General features: G+C 34.6%; 1 protein-coding gene and 1 pseudogene across 1 annotated transcript in view; both read left to right on the top strand.

The window, feature by feature from the left end:
* Positions 1–26,396, top strand: part of LOC111147021 (protocadherin 9) — an 899,956-nt gene that overhangs the window by 645,709 nt on the left and 227,851 nt on the right. The gene's annotated exons all lie outside the window — the stretch shown is intronic.
* The window catches only part of LOC111147165, a 29,498-nt pseudogene continuing 29,146 nt past the window's right edge, over positions 26,045–26,396 (top strand).

Raw genomic sequence — 26,396 nt, 5'->3', positions numbered from 1 at the left:
TATTATAACCATGTCAAGCAATCGTACTGTTAATAAAATGAATGTATGTAATATAAAGCACTTTTGGTAGAGTCATTGTACTTTCTTTGAGTTTTACGTCATATACTCTCTTACCTTTTTAATGACTAGTTGTTTGGTATGAAGAAAGGAATAGGCAATCTATTCAGACCTTGTTGCTACTTCTTTATTAGATAAGGCACATACATATAGAAAAGAGAAATCATCTAAAGACACCCTGTTTCTTGATATGGAGGTAAAAATGGATCATTGTTAACCCTGGTTACCTTGTGGAAATCCAAATCTCTCTTTATATTTTATGGATATCTACATTGGGCTTACTTTCCTATGACTGGTTTACCTCCAGAAGTTTTCTTCTTTATCTGCATTCTGCCACCCCAAATATGAAGTAGTGGACCTTTTTTTCTTAATATTCTAAAATTTGGGGACATCTGATGAGTTACATCAAAAATCAAATAACTTCAAATTTAAGATTAAGCTTTCATGTTTTTAAAAATCTTTTGAGGGACTCTGCCACCTTGAATGTCTCCAAAGCCCAGCTCCACTCTGAAGCCAGATTCTCATACTCTTTCCTTGTCTCTTGTCCAAATCCCCTCCTTCTCTTCTGTTCTCACTCCCTCCTCCCTCCTGGAACAACAAAACAACTAACATAAAAACCAAGAATTTCTTTTTCCAAGTAGGCAGAAGGGGGATTCTCCATGTTTGATTAGGCTCTTGCTACCATATTTTGAAGTCTTAGAGTTTCTCCCAAGCAGAGGAAATATGAGCACCAGATGTTAAAACAATGAACAGATTACCACTTCATATTTATTTTCTGATAGACCAGTATTCTAGAAGGAATGCATTTAAATATACAGACTGTATGTGAATGCCTCTATATTTTCTTGCTTTCATAAAATAACATTTTTAGCACAAAAAGAAATCTTATAATTGAGTATGAAAATGTTCAACGATAAAAAAGCCTAAGGATGATATCACTAACCACATGAGAGGTGTAAAGCTGAGCATGAAATCTAAGATAGAGATAAATTTGAAGCTTTCTCTGGACTAGCATTAGCAGCTGTTCTTTCAAAATCTGCCACTCTCCCCAGTTGCTGTGAACCCAGGATTGAGAAAGTTCATTTCAGGAATTTGTTTCACTACACTTTCTAGGCTTCCCATGTAGCTTTTCTTCATTATATCCTGTGAATCTTGAGGGCATATCCATTCATGAAAACAAAAAAACAATCTTTATCACAAAACTAGATAATTATTCTTTTGCACTTAAGTTGTTATCACTGTTTATTTATTTGCATGCTGTTATGTTCTCGATACAAGAGTGAAAACTTTGTATATCAGCATTAGGATCAATTTGAGGTTACAATTTCAAGACAAAGCAATTTACCAACAAAAGTGATTTACATAGCATTTTAGCACCGATCAAACATGAGTGAGTATATGGTATTCAAAATGTACATTTATTGATCTGAAACAGCTATAAGAATATGTACACATTTTATGATATTGTATTATACTTGTATAGCTTCCTAAGGGAAAAATATTCTCCACATGATGTCTATCAGAGAGAAAAGAGGTTACATCTGTGTGGATGCGTATAACCCTTCCATTGATTTATGAACAACAAGAAAAAATCCTCAGGGTATCAAAATTAAAAAAAAAAAACCCTACATTATGTGCATGATGTATCTGAGTGAGTTTAATTTTTATTTGCATTTCTGAGATGGGTGAAGATGTAGAAAAAAATTGTGAGAGAAAACTCCCTATTGACTGTGCGTCAGGAAAAAAGTAAAATGTGTTGGTATTTTAGCAACTAGATGGAATATTTTTATGACTAATATACTACTTTCTGAGAGGAGAATTCAAAGAAGAAGAAAGAGAAGGAGGAGGAGGGAGAGGGGGAGGCAAAGACACAGAGTTCTCCCTGTTTTAAAATGGTCTTGCATTTTCAGATGTTGTCATTTTAGTGACATCACATGTAGTGATCCACTTCTCCTCCATCAATCTTTTTTGCCATATTTAAAAATCATTTTTAAAATCTTTGCCAAGCCATTGATAGGAGATTATCAAAATTTCTCATAAAAAATATTGAAACAGGATGTCAATGCCAGTGTTCCTTTGGGGTTTGCCAGCTTTTAAGATTGCATCCTTCTAGTCTATTGTCAGCAACAAAGCACTTCCATTCCTGTCTAACACTTGTTTTTTTAAGCATGGACTGCATGGCAGATACATTTTAGCCCCTGGGAATATAATGGGCAATGACAGTCAATGGCTTTTATAAAGGGCTGTGGTGAGGGAGGGTAGAACTAATAAATTAAAAAAAAAAAGTAATATTTTGGTTGCAAAAAGTGCTTTGATGAAAATAAAAGTGGATAGTGCGTTTCAAAAAAGTGGGTGGATGGGCAGTTAGGCTGCTAATCTGGCAGGGCTAGATAAGGACTCACCATCTAAGTGGTAACATTTAAAGCCGGACTTGAAAACAGAAAGATGTCAAGGGTGGGACAATGGTTTTGGCAAAGAGGGCCATGTAAAGGTCTTGAGGATTGAATGGGCTTTTCTCTTAAAAAACAGAAGAAAGACCACTGAAGGTGGAGCCTCGTAAGTAAGGTTGAGTGTGGTAGGTGATGACAGCAACAGGCAATAGTCAGATCACACAACGCCTAATTCTGAAAATGAGTTCAGGTTTTATTTTAAGCCCAAGGAGAAGACAATGCGATGTTTAAAACAGGGGAATAAGGAGCTCTCATTTATAGTTTTGCTGAATTGCCCTGGCTTGAGTGTCCATGTGGATTTTCAGGAGCACCCTAGAGAGACACGGAGAACATCTGGAGTGTGCAGCAGATGTCCAGGAAAGAGGTGGTGGTTTTGGCTAAAGCAGTAGGGGTCAAGAGATAGACTCCAAGTACGTGCATAGGATCTATTCCGAAAGCACAGCCCATAGGACTTGCTAATAGATTGGATTTATCTGTGGAAGGGAGAAGGAAGGATGGCTCCTGGGTTTTCCACATCATGGCTGGGTAGACAGTGATGCTGTTATGAGAACTGGCATGTGGGAATGGGGCAGGAACAGGTTTATACAGTGGAGGGAAGAGGGAAGGGAAGAATCGCCAGGATTCTACTTAGATTTGTAAAGACAGAGGAACATAGAAGACAGCGAAGTGGGCACATCCGTCTCTGATACCTAATTCCCCAAGCCTGAGCGATGTCCAGCCAAACCCATGAATGTTAAATAAGCCCCACACAATTCGATGAATTCAACCAGGGGAGAACGATGTTAGAGGATATGTTAAGCTGAATGCCCTTTAGAGTATTACTATACACAGTGTATACACAAGCACACATGGAGGCAGCGTGTGTATTCTTCAGATACACGGATCCACAGAGCCATAAACCCGTAGTTTTAATATGAACGAAGAGCGTGACTGTGATCTGCTACTGGTGCTTCATTCCGTCCCATCTGGGTGGCTCTGGGCGTTCTTATGACTGGGTTTCACAGCTCTCCATTGCCTTACTCAGGGGAGACGGATTTGCTCTGATCACTTATGCACTTAATATATCTGCTTTACTGAGATCTATTTGTGTCCCAAACTAGGAGCTTTTTAAAGGTTTAATGATGTGTAAAGCATAGTAGCCACATGCTGGGCACAGAACAAAATATATCAGGGTGATGATGTCATCGGCAATAATAGATTTACACTTTGCTGTGCTTGAATATTTCCATTTTTTTCCTTTTAAATACATTTTTATGTGGAAGTTGTGCTCCATATAGTTCAAGAAATTCTACATCTGCACCATCCCCGGCTTCCGGGCTCGTACTGGATCACATTTCCGTAGGTAAATGTAGAGGAGATGGGGCAGTGGCAGGAGCGGCAGAGGGCATGGGAGGATGCAGACCGAGTACAAGTTAGCTAAGGTAGCTTTAAACCAAAAAGATATTTTAAGTTATGGCCCAGAGACAAAGATGTCTTGAGTTAAATCTTCCCTTTCAACTCTGCAATTCAAGAGTAGCTTGCAGCCAATTTTGTTAATTGACCATTTATTTGAATTCTCATAATTACCTACTATGACTTCCAGAGCTGAGTGTTTTCACCATTCACTGGGAGGCCAGGCTGTGCCGTCAAGATTAAAAGGCAGATAAGTGCCACTCAGGGAAGAGGCCAGATTATGAGTCACTGTTGCTAAGAACGGAAAACATACCCACCAGGCTCAAGTGGTGAGACCTTTACTTAGAGCGAGAAAGGAGATAATGCACAAGACCCAGGCCCTCGTGATGCCATGGGTCCCTGCTGGCTAGCAGCTCCTCCCTGCAGCCTGGGCCCGCAATGGAGCTGCGGTGGAGGGACCCCACCCCCTCCGCCGTGGGGTCGGAATACAAAAAGTGGGCCTGAGGACCATTGACTCATGTGGTTAAACAGAATAAAGCCTAGATCAGAGAAGGCTATTCCCAAGGGAGGCCAGCACAGACGGAGGGCTCTTTAGACTCCAGGCTTGTTCTTGTGTGGTCCAGTAAGGGTTGAAAGACTATGCACGAGGCTTCCTTTCCCGGCACTGAGAAACAATTATTTTGAGACCCAATAAACTCCATGTTTCTATTTTTGAATTTCTGTTGCTCTCCTATGTGTAAAAATATGATGGCCTGCAAATTAAAGCACCTGAAGATGCATCTTGATGATGTAAGAAAGAGTGGGCTTGGCCTCAGGTTGACCTCCATTTGAATCCCTAGCCACTCTTTCAGTTAGTTACTTAACTTCTAGGAAGTCCACTTTCATAATATTAAAGTAGAGATACTGTCTGCCTTGAGAGATTTGTCAGGTTAAATGAAATAACATATAATAAAATAGTGTTCAGATAGCAAGCACACAGTGTCTTCTTAAAAAAAAAAATGTCAGAAGACAAATTTTCCTGTTTGTGCAGGAATAGAAAAGAAGGGGTTTAAGAAATATGTGTTCTTAGTAGCTGATGTTTTTACACAAATCTGTTCAAGATCACCAAGATTACCGGGTACTAGGAAAGGAACAATCAATAGTTTGAGCAGGATGTAAAGTAGTCAGACGGTTAGATGTTTTCCTTAATCTCCTAACAATTCTCGTCCGGTTGTGATCAGAGGTAAACCTGACAGAAACAACAGGTTTCAGATTCACTGCACAGAAGAAACCAAGTGCAAAGTTTCCACTCCTAGCCTTTTAATGATTCCTTCTGACCCCACTTCTTAAGTCTTCAAAACTCTGTGCTTGTCAGCTTTGTCATTAAAGCACAAATTAAGAGCTTTCCACTACCACCAGGTAATCATGTCTCACTTCATTGACAAAGTCTTCCATTTGGCTTACCGAATTTCAGTTCCCTTAATTACAACCAAAAACAATCCTAGGAACAACTTATAGAATAAGCCATTTGAACCTTTGCCCTAAGGAGTCTTGAGAACCGAATTTCAGCTTCTGGCTGAGTGCGTCCAGAGTGGTCTGAAGGGAATCCAGCATTTACCAGACTAAGCCCATACTTTGCATCACTGACTTCTTTTACTGTTAGCGCCTGCCCTCTCTGCTTGAGGTGCTGACTCCGGCAATTGCTCCAGAGGAACTCACAGTGTACTAGGGCACTTTCTTAAAGTTTCAGGGAGGGAAGAAAGGCTTTTTTTTTTTTTTTTTCCTGTCGGTGCCAAAGAGGGCTTTGGGGTATTTTCTTTCTCAGCAACTCTTTAACTCTCCCCTTGTGAAACATCTTTCTGTGTACTTTGCAGAGAATGGAATCTCACCAGAGGCCCTCTGAAATGACTGCAGCAAAGCATAGACAGGAGTCTAGTGCAGTCACAGACTTCCGTTGTCTCCCCCAGACCGCCTCACAGGGCAGCTGCAGGACAGGACTTTCCACCTGTCTTTTGACTATGCTAAAATCGTCATGGCATAAGAGGCTTTTTTTTCAAGTCCGAATTTGTGAGATGCTATGTAAAACGATTTCCAAAAGCAGAGTCTTTTTACTTAAAACAGACTTGCATGTGTTAACGGCGCTATTTAGTAATAAAAAAAAGAGTGGTATGGCTGGCTTATTATTGTTCACTTCTGTTCTTTGTCAATAATTCGGTCATACTTCTGATACTGACCTTGGTATAAAATTCTACATATCTTAGTCCAGATGTGTACTCGTCACCTTGTCATATAGCTTCATACACACACACACACACACACGCACACACACACACACACACACACACGATGCTTTTCTTTAAATATCTTCTCTATCACACACTGATACTACTCTTCACTTAGAATGTAATAGAACTTTATAAACTTCTGAACATTTATCATATTGTAACAGACTAGAATGTTTTGCTTTAACTTTTCCCTCTGTTTTTAAAAATGCTTATCAAATTTATCAGGGAATTATATTATAATTAGTGCAGAGTGAAATCATGGTTCCTGTACAGTAAAGAGAAAGCAATATGAATCATTATATAATCATGTACATGGTGAGATCTGTATCTATTAGCAGATGAGAAGCATAATGTTTCTCTGAAGTTGTCTAATTTTCTGTGAAAGGAAATCTCCTTAATAATAAAATAGTTCTAAAATCTACGTTTGTAAAACAGACTGCACTCAGTATTACATATTCAAAGTCTCAATGAATATATTGTTTTTCACTGATAATTTTGTATATTTAAAGAATTTGCAGTCACATTTTTGGATTAACCAAGGGGATTCTTCTAAGCTTCTAACCAAGTCTTTATGATAAATAATTATCAGCTTCTTTTACAATGTAATTATGTCCATAAGATTTTTGCATGGTTTACGCACAAACAAAAAATACATTCTTTTTCCATTACTGCTGGCAATTTTTTCCCTTTATGTTTTTCTCTAATCCATTTGAACTTGAAAGGATGGACTACTTCCTCAGCAGTATTTGGGTGTCTCTCGTCCATAATCTTATTGATGGGCTCCTTTGTAATTTGTAAAGCAAAATTAAAATCGACCTGTAATCTGTTAAAACAGTGCTAAGCATTCACATCAACCATTAGCTCTGATAACTCCTTTATCTTTGTGAAGAAGGAAAGGCTCTTAAGTATTGATTTTAAATAACAAAACATAGCTGCTGATCTAGTTTTCCCTGTCACCCATGCAGGTTCATGGGTTTTGTTCTTTCTTACTTAATGGTTGCTCTTTTTGTTATAAAATAATATCCTCTTCTATTTCGAAGGAGTATTGTAGACTCGTTTCTTTCCTGACAGACAACTGTAGTTTGAGTTTTTGCTACAATAGAGACCTAAGTAAAGCGATGTAAAATTATAATTGAGGATGTTTTCCTACAAAATATTCATGACTAAATTATGTGCTTCAGACAACATTATAAAAATAATTTATTAGCACAATTTGATCAGCATAGGACAGTACCATTCACAACATATAGACTATTGATTTTTTGTGGTGGAAAGAGTCACCCTTTCCAAAAATATTCTATCTGCTTCCCTGTACTTCCCAACTCCTTTGCAGCTAAGTAGATTCATCTTCCGTGTGTCTGCCGATGGGAAGAAGTATATCATTTCCCGGCTAATGAAGAGCCCAGCTCTTGAGTCCCTCTTTTTCAACTGAGATGACCTAGAAGGCTGCATGTTCCTGATGAGAATGGAGTGTCAGTTAGTCTGGTCTTTGAGTGGCTCTGTAAAGAGACTCCAGCAAAGGTGATGTAACATAAGTAAGAAATAAACTTTTTTTTATGATAGCAGATATTCAGTTACTTTGTTATTACATCATAATGTAACCTATCCTGGATAATAGAATTATCATGAGCAGAAATTATCATGTCATCACCTACCATGATATGTCCCATGAAAATCCACTGCAAAACTTTCAGAAAAATCTTATTATAATAGTATTCTCTATGTTAAATTGAGGAGTTTCTTATTATTCCATTCAGCCTCTTACATATTAAGGATACGAGTGAGTGAAAAACCAGAAAAGAGTGAAATTGTTCTTTAACAGAAAGAATTGTGCTTGCTATAATTCATCTTACCAGAGAAGATTCAAGGGCAGAATGTTTCTAGAGTTTTTGGAGACATTATAGGCCAATTCCTCGAAGAAGACAGTTTTTAATTTACTTAAAAGTCCTACTAGATTATTTTTATGTTACTTTCTCAGGTTCAGTTGTCAGATACCAAAATGTGATTTGTTTCCAGTGAACTATATGTAATTTGCATCTAACTTTCTCAAACTCAAATTTTACATTAAAAAGCACCTTGGAATCTACTAACTGTTGATGTTTTATTTTCATAGAAATTCATATACAATGTGATAAAGCTTTTGATCTTATCACATTGATTTATCTAAGAATCTAATTCTGCTTCTAAAGTTCTGAAATGTTTAACTACCAGTGAAGAAAAAGATTGACTTTCTTCTGTTTTTTTGAATACTATGACATATCCCATGTATGGAAACAGAAATTACCTGTTTGTTTCTTTGAAGAAAATCCACTCAAAAGTAAATCACCTTTCTATATACAGGGAAATAGAGTTTACACCTTAATGCTTGAGTGGCAAACTATTTAGAGTATAGTAGCCAGTTTTCCCAGTACCCACATCTTGTATTCAGGCTCTAGCAGAAACACAACTATATATATAGTGTATATAATATATAATATAAATTATATTATATACATAATATACATAAGATTATATTATATACATATACAAAGTTGAAGTCTCCACTACCTACAAAATTTTTAAAAATTTAACAATGTATTTTTAAGACTATATCTCTTGTTAATTAAACTGCTACTATGGGACACTGTACAATTTAGAATCGGTTTCATACTGCATTTAGAGCTTACCATTGGTAGTCTATGCTCAGAATAAGAGTCTGAAACTAATTTTATTCCACTCGTATACTGTTTTAGATGATAGAGGCTAAAGAAATGAGTATGTCAGGGACCTTTACCCTCTAGATTTACCAGTGTAATGGAGAACATCAATGTGTAAATGGAAAACTTCAAATACAAGTTGATTATTATAACTGTTACAATAGTATGACTAATTGAGTACTTTAATAGGCAAAAAGAACCTCAGATAGTTTCAGGAGAGAAGATTAAAAGAAATAATGCAAATATGAAATGGGCAGTAACAACGGTAAAAAAAAATGTAAAGTATGTTTTGCAGATAATTTTTTTTTCCTGAATTTAGCCAGCATTTGGATGATAAAAGGAACAAAGAGGTTTAAAATTGCTACCAAGGTTTCTAGTATAAATAACCCAATAATTCCATTGATTATATTAGAGAATCGACTATCATTAATTTTAACCATTAATTTGCTAGTGTGTTGTTTGTTTTTCCTCCAAATTTCTTATTAATCTTTACTAGCTGCTCTAGATTTTCCTAGTTTTATATTAACCTTGCTAATGATGATGTCCTGTGCCTATTCAATAAAATCTGACACCTAAGCAGTTTTTCTGCATGCCAATAAAAAAAAAAATGTCAAGCTGCATATTTATTTGTCATTCTTTACCTTTTGGATATTGGATTTTAGCTATTTATCTGAGTTCGGAAGAAATACTTCAGAGTATGTTTATATATCTAGCTATCCATTTACTATCTATATGCCCTTATTCAGTAAAGTTTTGAGGTTGAGTTACTGCCTTACTGTTTCAAAAAGTTACAACTTTGACAACTACCTTCTTGGAAAAGATGTTATTTCTGAAAATGGTCCTACTATAAAGTTGCAACAGAAAACATTATAAATATCAAAACTCAAGTTATAGCTACATATTTAATGTCTAGAAAATAAATGTGTGGCATTCTAAAAACTCACTTCTAGGGGTTAAAGAGTACTTTTTAGGTGGTTAGAAAAAAAGTAATTACTATTGATTAGCAATTGGCTCAGATTCTGTAGAAGGGTTATTAAGTTCTTAAAATACAGAACAGAGTGTTATAAACAATATTGTGTTCTCCCCAGTCTGTCTTGGACTAACCATTTCTTTGTCTGAAATGTCCTTTTGACATAGCTTATGCATCTCAGGAGCTTTGATATAAGGAGCACTGTAGAACTAAATACTATTTCAGCACTTAAAAGGGAGATTGCTCGGAAACCCCCATAGAAGCAGTATAAACTCTGAGTGAATGGAATGGAATAATTCTAGCACCTATCAATAATCACTCACTGTATATGAAATTGTTATATGAAACTAATTCCTCTAGATTTATAGGATTATAATGAAAATAGAAATGACTCCAAAATGTGTAAAAATGGGGATATTATCAAATGACAGAGGAAATAAAACGTCTCTATTATGTATGTATTTTTATATACAGGATAAACTTTATATTATTAAGAGATACCTCTTGAAATCTAAGTTAATTTTCAAATGGTTGAACACAGAATTGTTTTTGTGCGTGCCCGGCATTTGCCCAAATGACATTTCTATTGTGAGTCAGGTCTTCTTTTCCCCTTGCATACCTCCTCAACACAAGTAACCAATTTAGCTCTTCAGTCTTCCACAGAAGTCTTCTCTCTCTTTTTGGGCAGTTTTTGTCCTGACTGAAGTAATGTATAAAGCCACACTACAAATCAGCTTTATGTGTTACAGTGTAGTACAAATGGCATGTATATTTGAGTTACAGCTGACATCAGTGAGAATTTCACGTTAATCTATTTAACTTATACAAGTTTAATTTGCAGTAAGAATAATCATTTATTCATCCCATCAGTAATCCACTCAACAACTGTTTAGTGCGTTTTCACAATATACTAGACTATATGTTAGGCATTGGGAATAGAAGGATACACAAGGAACATTCTGCTATTATGTTGGTCCTTTCTTCAATCTTCTTCCAAATTAGTGGGATGATTTTATTTTAGAACTAGATGTCTTTTTGACTGGTACAGATACCAATTTTTCTTTTTTTAGCTATTTCATATTGTTAAATCTCTGAGCCAATCATCAAAATAGTGAACACATTACATTGATTTTTATATGTATGATTTTCCCAAAGATACAATCAATATCTTATTAATTTTAATCCAGTGCCTGGAACTCTGCAGGTTCTGAACATTGTTTGTAGAACTGAATTAACCATAAGACTGACTATCTCAATAACACAAAAGGAGTTGGGATATGCCTCAAGCTCTGGCACTGGGCTCAGTAAATATGTCAGAAGTTATTGGGATTAGGCCCAGCTGATAGCTGAGAGGTAATGACACCGTCCACATTTTGGTCTTATACACATCTGTACTGAAAGTCCAAGGTGGAATTTAATGATGCCCAAAGAAAGATGCCCTAGCATTAAGGAAGTGAAGAAGGAAGTAAACATTCAGACAGGCAAATATTGAGCCTAGGGGACATAGGAAAATAGCTCAGAGAATCTCTGGCCATGAAACTCTTGGCTGTGGTAGTATAGGCTGTGATGGGGAAAATAATCTAGAATCTAGAAATAAGCATCAGGAAATTTCAACGAAGATCAGATGTTTAGGAATGTATGGATAATAATCTGCCTTGAACCAGATTAGGGTGAAAAGTGGACAGGGATAACTTGCATAGTAAACAGAGGCACCTGTGGTTTCATCTTTGGTGGACTGGAGAAAGACCTTTATCAGGGACTGACCATTATAAGACAATTTGCCTTAGTATTCTTTGTGTTTGGCTTGTTTATAAATGGGTTGATTTTACATTTAAAATTTGGCAATAGGTAATAGGAAAATTAGACACTTCCCTCATTAGGATAAAATCCCCACACAAAATGTATTTTTTCCATAAAAACTGAATAAAGCAAGTGTAGGTTATTTGGCTGAAATTGCATCCTATATTGTATGATACATGTTTCTGCTCCACTTTTTGAAGTAGAGAATGGTTCCACACTATTTTCAGTGCAAAAAATGAAAAATGTACATCAATAGTTAATCATAGCCTTGGGGTTTATATTAACCAAACTTTGTTTTTGCTCAACACCAAGCTTTAGTAGAACGTCATTCTTCTGTATCATTAGGGGATCATTATTTATGTTATACTCTCAGGTAGGTATCAGAGTGCATGGAGAATTTTTAAAAATTAGTTAGCTGTCGTGGTGAGTTAGCCTTAAATTCAACATGACTTCTAGACCTCTTTCCTTTCCTTTTACCTCCTCCCTCCCAGTTTTCTCAGGTGTTGCTACCTTCTTTGTAATTCTTTCTAATTCAATTCTTTCCGATAGAGAAAAAGCCAAGGAACAGCGGAAGGGCTTGTTATTCCAGGTGCTTTTCCCAAAGTTGGTGAGCTATCAATGCTATGAATCCTATGGCCTCTGTGATGCTATGAATCATATTCTCTATCTTTTCTGCAGTGAGATACATTGTGCTTCAAGTCTGTCTGTCGCTGTAAAAAAATAACCAGTTAGTCTCCTTTTGGCCGAGAGGGCTTAAATTGAATATTTTAAGGTCCTTCGGGATCATAGTTCCAAGGTCATTTTAGGGAGGTTTCACATCAAATCAAGGAAAAGACACTGTTGGCCAACCTATAGGGAAGGGATTTGTTGCTAGAAAAGCTCTGCTTCTCTTAGAAAATTAAAAATAAAAAAAAAAAGAAAATTAACTGCCGAGTCACCGTGAGCTTGAAACCCCAGCTGACAAGCTCGTGAAAGTAGATTAGCCAAATTTCTGAAAATGCCATGAATTACTTTTGCTTTCCCTCAATTGAGAAGAGTGTCAAGGGGCTAATCAAACAAGTTGTAGTAGAGAAATCAGGGATATTAGTCTAGAGTATCATTTGTAATGTCGTAAACATGCAGTACGTAACGTCTCTCTTGTGTGTTCGTGAATCACTTAAAAGGTAAAGAATGACTGTTCTTTGATAAAAAATGCCAAGCTGTTTAGTCGGCGTCATCCCTCTTCCTTCCAAAAATTCTGTGTTAGTTAAGATGAAGTTTAGCTGCAAGTGACACAAAACCCAAACTAGCATGTGACATTAACAAAATAGTAATCTACTTTTTGCTTATATACAAGTTTAAGGCTGGGGTGGGGCTTTGAGCTCTCAGGGACACAGCTTCTTTGTACTGTTTGGTTTGCCATCTATTGCCTCTAACTGAAGACAGCAGCTCTAAAACCTAGGCAGGAGGATGGAAATGGTGGAGGTGATGAAGAAGAGGCTTAAAAAATATCCTCTAGATACCGGTTTATAATCATTGCCCAGTACTTAGCATCAAGGCAGGCTGGAAAATATATTGTGGTGGCCGCGTGCCCACCCAAAATGTACATTTCTGTGGAACAAGGGAGGAATAGACTTTGAAGGAAAGCCAGATGTCTCCGCACCTCATTTGTTTCAGAGAAGTCTTATAAAATATTAATATTCTTATACTATAATTTTTTTGAAGAAACACCAATTGGATTTTAGATCCTCTGACTTACAAAGAATTTTGTAAACCTTGCATGACATTATCTTACTTGAATGTATCCATTAAACTTCATTCAACAATTATAAAATAATGATTGCAAAACAGCAGCAAGCAGATGAGAATATGGGATTGTATGTATCAGTAACTCAAAATTATCTCTTTGCATCATACTTAAAAATGTTTTAAAACTATAGGCTTTCTTTATTTTTTTTCAGTTATGGCTGCTTTTTGCTAAATATAGAAGGCAAATTTTTAAATGACAATTTGTTTTTTTCTTTCAATTAATGCTATTATCATTTGTTTTCTACTCAAGAATTTCAAGAAAAAAATAGTGTTATTATATCCATGCTTCTGAATTGGCATTTCTCATAGACTCCTCTATTATTTCATTTAATTAGCACCATATAACCAAGAAAAATAGCTTTACAGTTACCCCAAGATTTTAGAACATATCTTTGATTGTCAAACCTCTACAAAATTCATTTGACTTGTCAACCATCTTTGAAAACTTTCATGATAAAGTAGCTTTTGGACCAATGTTTCCGAGGTATTAGGTTCCCTATAAAACTAGTTTAGTATATGCATTTGTACATTCAGCCAGACAGAGCTGTCTTTATGTATGTGTTGATTGATTTCACTGGTTTATAACAGTACATTTAATTCCATAATCATATATTTGAGCAAGTTTGGAGATACTAGGTTTAACAAAATTCAGCAGAATTCTATAATGGAACATTTTGAAGATCTTCTAATATGTTATTCTTCACTGAACCTCTTCTAGAGAGGCATGTGATATGTAAACATATTTGACCACATATCCTCTATTCTAAAATCAATCAATTATCCTCATAGAACTAGTATTCTCTGGGAAACATTTTAAGAAATGATGAAAATCAGCCGCCTGGGTGGCTCAGTTGGTTAAGTGACTGCCTGCAGCTAAGGTCATGATCCTGGGGTCCCGGGATTGAGTCCCGCATCAGGCTCCCTGCTCAGCAGGGAGTCTGCTTCTCCCTCTGACCCTCTCCCCTCTCATGCTCTCTCTCTCTCACTCTCTCTCTCTCTCTCTCTCAAGTAAATAAATAAAATGTTAAAAAAAAAGAAATGATGAAAATCATTGACTGATGTACAAATGATTAGTTTGTATATTTATTAAAATCTAATTATAAATTCAGCATACAACCTGCATTACCATAACCCCGGAGAAAGAGTCTTCATAGAAAGAGGGTAGGTACCCATGTTGGTCATCTCAGGAGCATTGGGCATATCTTAACTAGAAAATTCAATTTTATAAAACTTCTCTAATTTTGCTGAGTTAGTATTTTTTTAAATCCAATTGTATTTTGAATACTAATCCTATAGCATATAATAATGTATTCATTGTTTTGTTTCATTTATCTAGGCCGTATCTGTAACAAGAAATTCTTTTGAATGACTTTGTTCACTGCTGTCCTTCATAGACATCATTTATTTGCTGCCTTTATTCCATCTCACTAGTAATAGAGTAAAAACAAAAATGAAAGGAAAACATTTATTATTGAAAACTACCATGTAGCAGGGATGATACTTAGCACTGGAAATACAAAATTAAGGTAATCGTGGACTATAATTTTAAATATGGAAGACAAAGAGACAAAAATTGTTGCCTATCCAGAACATTATTTAAAATCCTATAAAACGCTTTAGAATTGTCTAGAACAATTGTCTAGGACAAAGAAAAATATCCATATAATCAACCTTCTAATCAACTTTAAGAAAACCAACAACATGTTTGTTAGTTGTTACAAAGACCAAAAAGGTATTTGCATATAAACCAAGTAATTTTAAATTAATTAATCTTGAGTGACAGTAAATATATATAAATTCTGAAAGCAGGAATTGTGAGTCTGGTTTTCTGACTATAGGGCATGATAATTGGATGTTAGTAGCAAGATTAAATGACCCCTACATGGAAGATGCATTTAACACTAAAATGGTAAGCTGTTTTGAAAATTAGAAAAATTAGAAAAATTAGAAAAAAATTAGAAAAATTTAAACTAATGTAATAGAACACAAACATACACACATACACGAATGTATATGTATGTGTGTGTGTGTATATATATTATATATATGTGTATATATATATATATATATATATGCTATAAACATATTTAAAAGTCAATTCACAGGCCTCGATCCTTAAATTATTGAACTAATAAGTAAAAAAGAAAATAACTTTTTATTCAACAAGGAAGAGTAATCAAATCCAAATAATTGAGAATAAATTAATAATTATAGGGTCTATGACATGGGAGATAGAAAAATGATAAGATAGATAAATGTATATAAGAGCTGGAATGTTTAATTAGTAAGGGAAAAATCATAAAGGAGTGGGAATAAGAAATAGGATCTAAACAAAATAATGGAAAAAAATTTAAATTAGTACAATTTAAGGATTTCTTTTTTTTTGCCTGTGAATTAAGGTAATCTTTAAATTATAAAAAAAAAAAAGCAAAAACAAAAATAAAAACTAACATAAGAAGAGTGAAGGGCTGAAACTATCTGAAAGGTTATACATACTTGTGATCAGAGCCTTGTGATTGCAGCCTCTAGAATCAGAATATCTGGTTTCAGAACCTAGCTCTGCTGAATATCTGTTGTGTGATTGTGGGCAAATATGGGAACTCCTAAGTGCATTTTTTCTCTCTTCTGTAAAATGGTGATAATAAAACCTACTAAATAATATTGTTTTAAGAATTAAATAACAGAATATATAAAGCACCTAGTATTATTTAAGCATTCTAACAATTGTTTGCCAAATCTAAAATTGCCCCTTTTCTATTTTAATCTCCATCATATAAATCACCGCTGCTTAAAACAAAAAGTGAACATACTGCCTTTTTTTTCTATGTAATATTTTGCATTCCTATTTGTCATTTAATTTTATCCTCATTATAAGCTACAAACAATTGTCTAACATAATGAGAAGGCATATATCAGTAACCAAAAACTTTTTAAAAATGCATCTACAAATATAAAAACCATTCTAAAAATGTTTTATTTTCATGTAGGACCAAAAAAAAAAAAAAACCCAAAACCAAAACCAAAAACAAAAAAAAAACAAAAAAAAACCCACCTCATTTGTTAAGTGGAAAAATATTCCCATGCAAATTCATACAATTCATTCTTCCCCATCTAAATCTTTCACACACACACACACACACACACATTTCAAAAGCTATTTAAGAAGTATGTGTTGGAAGAAAAAAATGTCTTGCAAATAGGGTAAGACTAATTGCAGTGAGTTGAGGAAAATTTAACTCTTTTTATATTTGTAGTGGTATATTTTCTTTAAATTAGCTATCCAAAGCAAAGGACATTTTAAAATGTATTCCTGATTTTTATTTATTTTTTTAAATTTTAATTCTAACATGGTTAACATACAGTGTTACATTAGCTGCAGGTGTACAATATAGTAACTCAACAATTTTGTGCATCACCCAGTACTCATCATAACACCTTAATCCCCATCACCTAATTTACCCATCCTCTAGCAACCTTCCCTTTGATAACCGTCAGTTTGTTCTTTATAGTTAAGACTCTGTTTTTTGTTTGTCCCACTCTTTTTTCCCCTTTGCTTCTCTGTTTTGTTTTTTAAAGTCCACATATGAGTGAAATCATGCATTATTTGTCTTTCTCTGACTTATTTCACTTAGCATAATACTCTCTAGCTCTATCCATGTCATTGCAAATGGCAAGATTTTATCATTTTTATGCCTGAGTAATATTCCATTGTACATGTATATACCACATCATCTTTATCCATTCATCTATTGGTGAACACTTGGGCTGCTTCCTTAATTTGGCTATTGTAAATAATGCTGCTATAAACATAGGGATACATGTGTGCCTTTGAATTAGTATTTTTGTATTTTGTATTAAATACCATGTAGTGTGATTACTGGGTTTGCATTTTCCTAATGACGAGTGATGTTGAGCATCTTTTCATGTGTCTGTTGGTTCTTCTGTATGTCTTCTTTGGAGAAATGTCTGTTCATGTCTTCAACCCATTTTTAATTGGATTATTTGACTTTAAGCTGACAACTTAATTAAGTTCTGTATAGATTTTGGATACTGTCCCTTTATTGAATATGTTGTTCGGAAATTCCTTCTCCCATTCAGTAGACTGCCTTTTAGTTTCCTTGATTATTTCCTTTGCTGGGCAGAAGCTTTTTATATGTGTGTATCCTAATAGTTTATTCTTGCTTTATTTCCCTGCCCTCAAAAGACATATCTAGAAAAGTGTTGCTATGGCCAATGCCAGAGACATTACTGCCTGTGCTCTATTCTAGGATTTTTATGGTTTCAGGCCTCACATTCAGGTGTTTTATCAGTTTTGAGTTAATTTTTGTGTGTGTATGGTGTGATCCAGTTTCATTCTTTAGCATGTAGCTGTCCAGTTTTCCCAACACCATTTGTTGAAGAGACTGTCTTTTTATTATTGCATGTTCTGTCCTGGTTTGTTGAAGATTAATTGACTATATAAGTGTGGGCTTATTTCTGGGTTTTATGTTCTATTGATCTATGTGTCTATTTTTGTTCCAGTACCATACTGTTTTGATGACTACAGCTTTGTAAGATCACCTGAAGTCTGGAACTGTGATACCTCCAGCTTTGCTTTTATTTTTCAAAATTGCTTTGGCTTCTTTGGGTATTCTGTGGTTACATAGACATTTTAGGATTGATTGTTCTAGCTCTATGAAAAATGCTGGTGGCATTTTGATAGAGATTGCATTAAAACTGTAGATTGCCTTGGGTAGTATAGATATTTTAACACTATTTATTCTCCCAATCCATGAGCATGGAATTCTTTCCATTTCTTTGTGTTATCTTCAACTTCTTTCATCAGTGGTCTATAGGTTTCAGAGCACAGGTCTTCTACCTCTTTGTAAGGTTTATTCCTAGATATCTTATTATTATAAATGGGGTTATTTTCTTAATTTCTCTTCTTTTAATTTCTGATGCTTCATTATTAGTGTATAGAAATGCAGCAGATTTCTGCACATTGATTTTGTGTCCTGTGGTTTTACTGAATTCATTATCAGTTCTAGTAGTTTTTCAGTAGACTCTTTTGGATTTTCTATATATAGTATCATTTCATCTGCAAATAGTGAAACTTTTGCATCTTCCTTACCAATTTAAATGCTTTTTATTCCCTTTGTTGTCTGATTGCTGTAGCCAGGACTTTCAGCATTATGTTGAATAAAAGCAGTGAGAGTAGACATCTCTGTCTTATTCCTGACCTTAGGGAAGCTCTCAGTTTTCATCCACTGAGTGTGATCATATGAAATTTTAATAGAAACAAGTTAACAAGCATTTTTCATAAAATTAAAGATCGTTTTTCACTTTTTGGTTACTTTGGAGGATTATTTCAGAAATATAAATGGGGGGCCTGTCCAGGTCATAAATACTATTTGTAATCACCTTTGAAAATTTCAGATGAATTCTATACCATTCAAATTTAGGCCATTTAGAGTGAATATCACTAATATTACCCAGCCATTAAAAAGGATGATGTTTTGCTATTTGTGAGAACATGGATAGACTGAGAGGGTATTATGTTAGGTGAAATAAGTCAGGCTGAGAAAGAAAAATACCGTATGATTCCACTCATTTGTGGAATCTAAAAAACAAAATAAATACATAAATGAATGAGAGGTGGAATCAAACCTATAAATACAGAGAAGACTTACAGATGCTTGGGGGAAGGGGATGAGAAGCTAGGCAAAGTGAGTGAAGGGGAATGGAGGATAAAGTCTTCCAGTTATGGAATGAATAATGTATGGGAATAAAGGACACAGCATAGGGAATATAGTTAATGATATTGTAATAGGGATGTTACGGTGATAAACACAGTTGTGGTGAGTGTAGCATAATGTATAAAGAAATTGAATCACTGTGTTTTACACCTGAAGCTAATGTAATATTGTATCAACTACACTCAAATAAAAAATATTATAAAAATAAATTGGATATCATTATAGTTATTGCAATCACAACAAAATAAATCCAAGGCAGGAGTTTCATAAATTATAGAAAATTACTAAAATAAAATTTAAAAAAGAATAAAACTAGCATTTATAATTTTCATATGAATAGATCTTTAAAAAATTGAGTAATGTTTTGAATTATAAAGCCCTAATATTGCCAAGCTAAAAATGTGTATTTAAAAGGCATTACTGTTATGTTTTAGTATACCTCATCTCATTACACAATAAAGAAGGTATAATTGTTCTTCTCAACATGCAGACAGTGAAAAAACAGGCACTAAAACACACACACAAACACATATGCCATAAAGCGTCCTACAAGTTATAGTGTCTTTAAGGTCATTATTTTATAATGAAATATTATTTAAATTTAAGTAGTTACACAAGTCATTTATATATTGGTGTATCTCTGACTCTTTAGATTATTTAAAAATGTGCATTCTATATTACAGGCTTAAGAGTTTTGCTTTATTTGGAGGGGAAAATAGGAATACCACTTTTTTAAATGATACCTCTAAGAAAATTTCCTTCCACAGGTTACTAAAGATAAGCAGCAGTATGGCAGTAGTTCTTTGTTATCCTTCTGTAAAATTAGGGGAGAGATATTCAGGGACACCTTATGTTTATTAGGATTAAGGAAAAAGATGACAACCCAAGCAAATATACGAGGGATGTGCGAAGGTTTTTGCCAATACTGGAAGTAATGCAGAATGCAGTCAGTCACCTTTATGCCCATAAGAAAATGTACTGTATGGTTCAGTGGATGAGAATGGCAATGGTTAGTAGAAAGTAAATTTAATTAACCTACTCTCCCAACAACAGCTTTGTATACTCTGTTTATTTGAATATCCAGTTATCAAATGGAGAATGTAAAAACACTGGTTTTGCTTTTTTTTTTTCCTTTTTTGACTATGGCATATAATGCCCCCAAATTAAGAATAAATGCCCCAAAGGCACCCTTGACTCTGCAAAGTCCCACAAAGAGTATACAAATCATAGCTTGATTTAAATAGTGGTTAAAATAAAATGCTTTTAGCAATTGCTGCTTACATGGGAAATAATAACTGATTAATTTAAAAATTATCAATGGAATTTCATTTCTATAAAGTTGATGCTATGAGTAACTGGGATGGAGGCTGAAGTAATTATAGGGTAATGAACCTATATAATTTGTCAAGTTGTTAAAACCTAATTTTATCAAATACAGAAGTATACCATCCTCAAATTAAAACAAGCTTGATTTTTATTACATTTTTTGAAATCTTTTATTTACTAATTTAATATGTTTTTATCTTACATCTTTTTAACCTAGAGAATGAAAACCTAGGGATGGGTAAATCAATATCAGAATGTTCTGTTCTGACTTACCAAGGGAAAAACGAATTTGAAGATTTCTCAGTGAAAATGACTACTGTTCTCTTTGTCATGATTCTAAGTGGCAATAAAACAAACATAATTAGACTGAGCATACAAATCAAGGAAAGGAAATTAAATGTACTTTATGTTTTTCTTATTCAGTGCATTCATATAATCTTAGGATAACAAATGATGTTCCCAATTCTGTCTCACTCCCTGTATAGCACATAGAGGGTAGTTTGGGTCTAGATGATTTTCGATTAGAGACAAAATTCTTATAGTGGGACACCACTATATTTCATTTCTATATGTTATTTGGATTATTTGTTTATAATACATGTTGTTTGAAAGAAAAAAAAAATTAGAAATGTCTTTTTGGAAATGTTTAATTCAACTGACTTTTCTCTTTTCCCTCTTTAACCACTTTACAGTGCACTTAATAAGCTTATGGGACAAATATTCATTTCTCAGATTGAGAAGAATTATGCCACCTGGCCAGATTACAAATTCATGTTTGAGGTGCAAATTACATATGCTGCTTATTATTTTATTCTATTTTCTAGTGATAGGAAAGAATAATGTGCCTATGATATTCAGTCTAATGTGCAGTTGAATTAAAATTATTTTATTCTCTTCCTCAAGAACACCATTATGTTAATGAGTATGTAGAAAGAATAAAAAAGGAAAAAAATAAAATTATTGTAAATAAAAGATATTCCAGAGATGCCTGGGTGGCTCAGTTGGTTAAGCGTCTGCCTTTGGCTCAGGTCCGGATCCCAGGGTCCTGGGATCAAACCCTGCATTTGGCTCCTTGTTCAGTGGGGAACCTGCTTCCTCTTCTCTCTCCTGCTCATGCTCTCTCTCATGATCTCTCTCATGCTCAAATTAATAAAATCTTAAAAAAAAAAAAGTAAAGATATTCAGATCAATGCTCAATTGTAATAATCTTTATGTTTCTCCTAAGTTAGAGGTATATTTTATGACTATATAACTTTAAATACATACATATTAATCTGAAAATTATAAATATTGTAAATTTCTCTATCCCGATGACTATGTAACTCACTCTTTTTTATTTGTAGGAGTTCTCCTGAGAAACAGAACCAGGAGAATGATATATAAAATTTTAAATGTAAATGTAAATGTAAAATACATGCAAACATAAAGGGATTTATTTTTAAGCAATTGGCTCCCATGTTTTTGCAAGCTGGCAAGTCCAAACTTCATAGGGTGGGATGACAGGCTGCAAACAGGCAGGGGTCAGTGTTGCTGTCTTGAAACAGAATTTCTCCTTGCCCAGGATACCTCAATTTTTTCTCTTAAGTCCCTCAACTAGTTGAATGAAGCTCATTCATATCATATAGGGTAGTGTTCTTATATTCAAATGATTACAGATGTTAACCACAATATAAAATACTTTCACAACCACACCGAGATTAAAATTTGATTGCATAACTTGGTGCTATAGCTTAGTCTAGTTGATATTTAGAACTAACCTTCCACTCATTATTAGTAAAATCTGCTGGTCAAATTTAATTTAGTTTTATAGCTTGGTGTCATTAGTGGAAATAGTCTGTTTGATACTTCACACAGACCTTAATAAAGCAAGTATAAATGAAATAATGTATGGTGAAGATGATTACTAGTCTAAGCCCACCAAAAACTTTCACATCACTTCATTCAATGGCTTCTCATCTACTACTTCCTACAGGAACTTTCTCAGTAAGTCTCCTTAACTCACTTTACCTATATGTTCAAGTCTTTAAAATGCAAACAAACATTGCAGGAAGTAAAAAACTAGAAGAGCATATGTAATTCAATTCCGTTATTTTACAGATACATAAAACTTCAGTGAACATCTTTGATTCTCTGGGTCATGGAGATATATGAACACATTTTTCTAGTTCTTTCTGTGTTTTGCCTATGATTGAGTATATAATGTGACTTTTTTTGGAAATAGTTTCTTTGCTGATATAATTGGTTAAGAAGTCATACTGGATTAAGGTCCTAAATCCAATGATTGATGTATTTATGAAAAAAAAAGGAAGGAAGGAAGGAAGGAAGAAAGGAAGGAAGAGGAAAATCATGCGAAGATACAGAAACAATAAGAGAAGATGGCCCTATAAAGACAGAGGCAGATTGGAGTTAGATTGCCAGAAACCAGGGAACACCAGAAACCACCAGAAATTGGAAAGGACAAGAAAAAGTTTCCCCAGTGCCTTAAGAGGGAGCATAGCCCTACTGATACCTTGATTCTGGACTCCACCTTCAACTCTAAGAGAAAAAAATTCTGTTGTTATAAGCCACCCAATTTGTGGTAATTTAGTATGACAGCCCTAAGACACGAATACACTCTCATTGCAATTAACCCTCGGATCTTCTCTGCTTTCCTTACATTGCTTTTGAAAGGAATAAAGAGTCTTAACTCTTACATGACTTGTATTAAATCTAAGAGATTCTTGGGACTTTGTATATGGAGGGAATGCCCCATTTTGGCACTACTCTTTAGAGTCTTTCATGGTAGAAAAAGTAGTGGAATGAATTAGGCTGCCATTTACACTGACAAGGAAGAAGGGTTTCTTCTTCAGTGAATATGTTTAAAATGCCACATTAGTTGAATTGAGTTGAATTGTCAAAATTCTTTTCCTCATCCAATTTATTCTTACCCAGAGATTTACCTGACTGAATCTGTGGTGTGTAGAGTACAATAAGTTACTTCTGTGATCTTAAGAAAGAGCAGCCAAGGCTATCAAAGACATAATCTTTTGAGGTGTGTTGCTCAGTTTAGAGCCATGCTGCAACCAAAGACTCATGAAGCTTATCTAATTAAATAAAAACAATAACCCAAATAATTAAGGACAAAGTCATGACCTTTAATGATCCCTTAGCTTATCACTGTTACAAAATGAATTTTAATTACCATTAATGGTCTATGTATATGTAAGGTATGACACAGCAGTTATAATCTACCCAAAGGGAATCCTCCGTTCCTTTTGCACAAGAGGTACCCATTTGGGAATGGTTATTAATTACTCATACACAGAAATAAATGTGCATTACGTTCTCAAGACATTTCCTGACAAGTGTCATAAAATTTTAATTGTATCCTGGGTGACTTCTAATATAAAATTATCCTTGAGAGCTTTTAGGAGAACTTTAAACTTTAGTTGCCATGTAAAGAAAGCTTAATATCTAGTTTTCTGTTTATGTTCAGGCAACATAAGTTACATTTAGTTTACATGAATAGAACTGGCAGTTTGATATGTGGTTCAGATCAAATTTAATTTCCTACTAAAATTACTAAATTTGCAAAACCAGCACTACAATGTACTGTGCTTATATGAACCTACAATTTGTTTTTCAGTAGTTTCTTTTTAAATACGTGTGTATAAATAGCTCTCCCCCCAAAATTCAATGTATTATTGCTTACTTTTATTTAGAAGGCTATTCAGCGGTCAGTTGTTCATATTCTAAATTATGAGTCACAACCTAGGAGATTTTGGGAATCTCTTAGAAATGAATTTTGGAGAGATAGTAAGGTTAAAAAAAAAAGTAGTAAATGTTAAACTTTTAGTGTTTATAAGAAATAACCTATGGGTGTATATTAATTATCTGTTACTGTGTAAAACCAAACTAAAGCAAACAAACAAAAAAAAACCCCTAAAATTGCATGATTTAATGTAGTGACCAATTGTTTAGCTTAAATTCTGTGGGTCTGCAACTGGGGCTGAGCTCAGCTGGGTGTTTTCTCTAATCATTGGCTGTTTCCTTTGACCGTATTTAGCTGCTGGTCATGTGGCGGATTGGGTAGGGGATGCGTGGTCTAAGATGGTCTCACTCATATCTCTGGTTATTAATGTCCTGTTGGTCTAGGTGAAGGGCATTTAGGCCACATGTTTCCATCATCTTGCAGGCTAGCATAAGCTTGTTCTCAAGGACAGCTTTACAGTGTCTTGGTGATGGAAGTGGCACTGGGAAAGATCTCCTGAGTCCTAAGCTTAGAACTGGCACAGTTCCATTGATTCCAGCCCATCAAGATACAAGGCTTACATAAATAGACTTGACATAATCAATGGGAGAAGCTGGCAAGTCATAGTGCAAAAATAATGTGATTGTAGGGTAGAATGGGGATTTGTGATCCCTTTTGCAGCCTATCACAAGATGCTTGTCAAACATGAATGGTTCCATACAAAGATTCTAATATAGAAACTACTTCAATAGCATTTAGAGCGGAAATAGCCCATAGTGACACTCACAGTACCTATGGTTCTCATAAAGTTGGGGTCAGTCATAATTTTGTTAAGTTCTCCACCAATGAAATAACAAGTTAGAGTTGATAATTCTATGTGCCCACTGAAGTCTACAAGTCTTGCCATCTAACTTCAGTTATTTAGGAAAGCATTTCACATTCAGTATAACATTATTAAATATTGTATTACCCACAGATGTTTAAAACAATATTCCTATTTACATAATTTATACTAATTATTTTTAAATATCTTATTCAGTCCAGTCCACTATTTTATATTTATAAATTAATGGATCAATTAAAAAAAACTGATATCCTTATCTATCAAGTTTCAAAAACCACAGTTCTTTTTACTATAGGGCTCTTAGGTTGTCTGGATTATAAACTTTTTAAATTCAGGGAACATCTTTCTTTATGCTTCTGTGTTTTGAAATAGTGCTTATTTCAGTGTCTACATGCTTTATATGGAGTGTCATACAACACAAAAAAGAGTACAAGTTCATGGTTGAGATATGTCAGAATTTTTATTTCTTTATTTCACTCAACAAGAGGAAGAAACATAAAATACCTGAGTGTGTGGCTCTTAGGAAGAATTTCCAGGGAAGTCCTATTTGAACTAAATCTTACTGATGAGGATGAGATGTCAGATCTATGGTTAGGGAGGGTGAAGGAAGTAGTAAGGCAGAAAAGAAGGAAATGTCCCAGTTTGCACAAAGATGTCATGTGGTATTCATTGTGTAGTGCAAAAGCAAAAGAGAGGAAGGCTGACTCTGGTCCACAGGGCCTGGGACATCATGTAAAGAACTTGAATATAACCCAAAAGTTACCTGAGAGTTTCAGGAGATAGAAAGTAAATTTTCCCAAATTACAGACATTTCAGATCAGTCTAAGTGAACGATACTGACTCTGGAATTTGTGTAGAGGGAGAAGAGACTCTACAAAATCCTGGGATGATTAGACAATAGCCCACAAAGGAAACAAAGAAGATCGTAGACTTTCAGAAGGTAATGTTGAGTATGAAGAACAAAAAGGCTCTACAATTAGTAAGACTGGAAAATGCCCATTAGCCGTGAAGAGGTCAATGGTGGTGGCTTCAGTGAAAGTGGCTTCAGTAGACTGTAGGAAGGTCTTGGGTGATGTTAAAGACAGGAAGGCGGTGGATGTAGACCATCCTTCTGAACAGTTTGGAAGTAAAGGAAGAAAGACTTTAAAAAAATCTTCCTATGAGCAGACACAAAAATATTTAAATGTCTTTATAGATAAAAAACAATACATATATAGTTTAAAGTTTTACTTCTATTTTACTTAATGGCTTAGAATCATGAGATACTATATTGATAATATACACTTCTCACTGAAGAATAAGCTTTTGCCAAAGGTTCTGTTGAGACAAACCTTTCACACTCCC

This window comes from Enhydra lutris, unplaced genomic scaffold, assembly GCF_002288905.1.
Source record: "Enhydra lutris kenyoni isolate GAN:26980312 unplaced genomic scaffold, ASM228890v2 scaffoldscaffold15, whole genome shotgun sequence".
NCBI classification, from domain to species: Eukaryota; Metazoa; Chordata; class Mammalia; order Carnivora; family Mustelidae; genus Enhydra; species Enhydra lutris.
Note: the sequence above shows the minus strand (reverse complement) of the source record. Positions and strands in the feature narration are given on the sequence as shown.